Source organism: Pinus tabuliformis, chromosome 2_2 (genome assembly GCF_031772625.1).
Source record: "Pinus tabuliformis cultivar Carrire ecotype Pingquan chromosome 2_2, CPIR1, whole genome shotgun sequence".
Classification (NCBI taxonomy): Eukaryota; Viridiplantae; Streptophyta; class Pinopsida; order Pinales; family Pinaceae; genus Pinus; species Pinus tabuliformis.
Window position 1 is genome coordinate 60,028,322 of NC_142300.1, and position 5,363 is coordinate 60,033,684.

Here is a 5,363-nt window from a genome sequence, read left to right on the forward strand (position 1 = left end):
CAAGCCTAGTCAAAAGAAGTCAAATTTTGACTTTCTCCTCCTTTGCTCAAATGCTACAACAAGGTCGAGGCCATGCCAATCCATCACCCTCATCTATTTTCACCACCCACCCATCATTCTCAAGTTTCTACCATTTAGTTTGCTTGCTGTCCTAAAAAACTATAGGATACTCTGTTTTACTACAGGATACAAAAATACGTAGAGCAGAAATTTGTTTTTACCATAACTTGAAAACCATGCATCCATTTGCCAAGCTGTTTTAGGGGGTATGCATATGGATGATGGTAACATGATCAAGCAATTTCAGTGAATTCCCGTACATGGTTCCCAAGAAGTTGGCCTTCATCACCTTCAGTCATTTTTACATTTTCTCAATATCCGTGCATCCATTTAAAAAGATGTTTCATGGGGAGATGCATATGGATGATGGTAATATGCCCAAGCAATTTCAACAAATTCCAGTGCATGGTTTCCAAGAAATAGGCATCCATCACCTTCAGCCATTTTTAGTTTTTCTTGAGATCCATACATCCATTGACCAACATTTTTCTATGGGGAGGTGCATAATGATGATGGCAACATGCTCAAACTTTTCATCTCCATCCAGTCTACCATTGGGGCAATATGGAAAAAACAAGTCGTTGTCCTGTAAACCTACGAGATACAAAACAACACCTACAGGATTTGCATTGAGTAGTTTTAAAGGAGATCCAAAGGTCAAAGAAGCTCCTCTTGAGCTTAGTAGCAACATTAGGATCATTAATATCAGCATCCAACACTTTCACATCAACATCAACTTAGCAGTAGCATGCATGTCTCTCTAACAACCATCAGGTAGGTACATGTATGAAATATTCTTGACCTCTTCTCTTGAGCATATTATAGTTAGAAATTTGTTGTCAATGCATGAGAGATGAGGTTTTATAAGCTAAGGATGGGTCAACAGTCTTAGCCACCTTCAACTAGTTGATTGCAACTCACTCCTTCACTCATGGAATGTTGAAAAGTCAAATTATGAAGGGTGATGATTTTAAGGTGTTATCACAAAACCAGTACTAGGGACTGCAACCAAGCAAGGTCTCATGTAACTGTTTCAGACCATACTTTAGATTAGGAATTAGCCTTCCTAATCAGAGAGGGCTCTCTCACGACTCTTGACAAAATCCTTCAAACACTAGAGGGCTAACTCTTCACACATTTATAAAAATATAGCTGGTTGGACATACATCAAATTAGTCTTCATTGGGCTATGGAGTCTCTCACAGTTAATAAACCAAATCACAGTCATCTCATAGAAGCCAAGGCTCTTTGCATCATCAAAGGTTCAAACATAATTTACCTAAATCAAAGCCTGCTGAACATACAGGAAGTCAGAGCATTAAAAAATGAATTCTGAGTGATGTTCAAACATGCTTCACCAAAACCCACAGCCTGTCAAGCACACAGGAAGTCAGAGCATATAATATGAATTCTGAGGGATTGTACCATAACAAGGCTGTAAAAAGAACATTAAGAAACTAAACCACCATCACATTTGAACAAAAAGATGCATTGAGAATCTTGGGAAGAAAAAACCCTGTTTGCCATTACTGTAACAGTCTTTTCATAAGCTCTAAAAAACTCTGTTTTTGTATATACAGTCCAACCCTTTTTACATCCTAACTTGGCCCATATATAGGCAAGCAAACTCCAACACCTCGAGCTTCCTCCTCCAGCATGAGGGGAGCCTCGAAGGTGGCAATTAACTCTTCCTACATGCTCTTAACTACTGCATTAATTACAAACATCCTGAACTAAAATTACACACAATCCTAATCCAACTAAAATACTAATTTCATTCTCCTCGCAGACTTGATGCTTTCTTGGATGCTGGACAACTGTATGATTTTCATTATGGCTAAGATATGTTAAGGGAACAATCACCGAGCAAGCTGGTCTCGGATGCTAGCTGTAAGACAGCTTATTAATTGATAAAATTAATCACCCTACATCCACGGTCCCCTGTCTTCCATTCCTCTTCATCATTTAAAGACCACACTCCGAGTTCTTTGAACCTTCAATTAATCAACGCATAATCACCATATGTTATATGATCTGGATACTTCAAGGACCAACAGGTGTATCAACCGAAGATTCTGGTAACCCCACCAATACGTTAGTAGCTCGGTCATAAATTGCCTTTGAGAAAACTTTATGAAAATAAACAAAATATTTTATCTTCTCTTCAAGAGCTACACCTGTCACTGTTCGAGTGGTTATGAAACACATGTATGATCTCACTGCCTGAGTTTGAGACCTTCTTTCACCATTAACTGACCTCATCATCAAAATTCATTGTTTTTCCACAAAACAGCATTCTACGGCAGTTTCGTAGCGCGCTACGAAACTGCTGTAGATGTCAAAACAGAACCTATGTATCTTTGAAGCGTTTTCTACTTAGATCCATGATCTCTTCAGACATTTGTACAGCTATTAGGAACCTAAATAGTTTGAAGAAGATGAAGCTTGCTTCTGCCATTACATATCACAGCCAACTTGACTAGCATCAAACCAATAAAAGCTTCATAAATCCCAACTGGAACATAAAGTCGGTGTAGTATTCCTTGCTGTCTTCAAATCTTCAAATGAGGTGATCCTTTGGAATGTGAGCCACTCACTGCCATATTTAAAAGGTGATATGTCATACAGCCTCTGATATAAAGTGCAACCCAGTGCCCATAGATCGTTTCCAGTTTGTTTGAGTTTTCCATCCTCATACCATTTAGCGCAACTAAGGCCTTCGACTTACTGTATACAAAATAGCCCTTTCCAACTCTAAAAATCATCTTCACCTGAAACTGTAATATGAATTTAAATAAAAAGACTCATAACTGGCGCAGAAAGGAAAACATTTAAAGAGTATATTCCGGTCACCATTATTTAGCAAAGTGCTCCAGCTTCTCTGATATAAATTGCACAGCCTCTGACCATTCGTGCAACACCATGGCATTCAACTGCTGGATGTCTGAATTCTCCTAGCAACAAGGTATTGTAAGCAACAGAGGAAATATAGTTCTTCATGGGCAAACTTATATTCCGCTTCTTGAGACTCTGTTTTTTTTAAAGGCCATGAAAAACTTGGTTAATTTAATTCTCAAATTTCAGAGCTGTGATATGAGCCGGTGAATTAAGTAAAGCCGAGGATCCATTTGTTTCTTCTGAAAGCCACCTAGATCTTCTCTGTAATATATTATGAACAAATGAACTCCCTTTCTGAGAAAACACATCAGATAAAGTATTTACTGCTTAGAAGATATCATGAGGTTAGGCACGAGTTGCAAACGAACCGCCAGATGGAGATTCACTGGTTTTGTTGTCTGCTACTTGAATTCTCCGTCATCCAATTGTCTCGATTCTGTAGGCCCTTTCTTATGCGCCCCTTAACATCATTCACGGTCATGAGGATTCGATTTAGCATGATACCGAGGACGTGGACGTATATAGATCAGCCAAAAAGGCTAAACCTAACTCCTTCCGCGCCATCTGTATTATGACTCACGTCGGTGCCAAACCAATGACCTAAAATTTCGTTCTTGCTTAAAAGTGCATGATGTCCACATTAAATTACATTTAACTTTTATCCTCAGATTGCTCAGATAGTTTACGAGGACAGAGCGAAAGTCTTGAACGAAAAGAACCCTGTTCGGATGGCGCAGGTGTATATGAATCAACGAACCATTTGAGAATTAATGCATTTACATTACCCCTTTGGAGATTCACTCAATTGAAGAAAACAAACAATTAATGACCAGATCAAGTATTCAAGGATGTCACTCAATTAGCGACAACCAAATCATTGATACTATTGCGTTCATACTATTCCAGTGATCTCATGCTTCAAACATTGCACTTGGACTCTTTCAGAACTACATTTTTCATATCTGCCTTCGCCTCCGCCATATGGATATTGTCGGACAAAAAGATACAAGTAATGCAGCGGCCTTAGCTCTTGAAAATCCCCCTTGTCCTTCTACAGTTTTCGCTCTGTTTGCCTTTGATAACGCGAGTTCAATCCTCCATAATAGTGTAAGAGGTTCGAAAACATATGATAAGCCAGAAGATTGGCCACTAAACCATAGACACTGTGATCATCTCCATAAACTGGTTTTTTCCACAAAAGGCTTGATAATTCGCTATGCATGGTTTTGAACAAAATCCCTTACTCCACAAAGTAGTTCAACTCTTAATAGGGGTAATCTCTGTTCACAAGTGCATACCTTGGAATATGAATGCGAAATCTCTGAAGGCGCTCTGATCAACTTCTTTTGAGTGCTCCCATATATCCTTTTCTGTGCAGCAGTGATAAATTTTTGATAAGATTTTCCTTTGTTAGCGCAATGTTCTTAGCAACAGAACAGGTGCTCAAATGCCGAAGGTCCCCTGCCGCCAACATGCAGTGCAAAAGCTAAAATGACAGCTATAGGCATGCCAACCACATAGTATGCCCCAAGGTTTGCATAGGCACCCAACGTTTGCCATCCACATCCTCTAGCAATACCTGATAGAACACCTTGGATGGCATCCATAAATGTTGAGGGTACAAGCAGTGGCATCATGATTGAAATGCATTCATCTACCTCTACTTCATTGCTATAAACATAGCCCCATACATTTCTGATAGAGAATAAGATATATCTTATCATAAGAGCCTCATTGACTGCCATACAAACCCCGACACACACTGATAACTGTGCAGTGCGGGAGCGTCCAGCTCCTAGTTCATTGGAAACTCGTGTACTTACAGCAGCACCCACGCCAAAGGGGATCATATATGCAACTGCATGAGTGCTAAGACAGATGGAGAGAACTGATATCTCAAATTCAGGCTTGGGCAACAAACCGGAGAAGAGAACAAGCATTTCAAAAGACCAGTATTCCAAGCAACGCATTACTGCAGATAGAATAGTAAGCTTAAGAAAGTTTGTAATGTCATATAAAGCTTCCCTTGAGAAAGATGTCCATGTCTTCTTGCATGCAGGGGAAGATTTAACATAAATTGATAGAAGTGCCACATTTAGCCAATTTGAAATGCTATTTGCAAGCGCAGCCCCTTTATTACCTAATCCAACTTTGAACACCAATACCCAACAAACGGGAACATGAACTTTATCATAAATATTTTTCAAATCTTTCAATCCATTGTGGCGCCCTGCTTTGTGAAAGAAGTTACAGATTGTGAAAAGACAATCCCCAAATATCAAACACTCCATTACTTATAACATTTAATAGATTCTTTGTCTAGAGGATTCAACACAACATCTCCTGCAAGTCTCCCACATTAGTATGTACATCTTTCACAATCACCCATGAGCCAGAATTCAGAG

At 39.2% G+C, this 5,363-nt stretch overlaps 1 pseudogene; it reads right to left on the minus strand.

Moving 5' to 3' along the window:
* Positions 1–4,382: 4,382 nt before the first annotated feature.
* LOC149191469 (protein DETOXIFICATION 16 pseudogene) lies at positions 4,383–4,928 on the minus strand (annotated as a pseudogene).
* Positions 4,929–5,363: the final 435 nt, after the last annotated feature.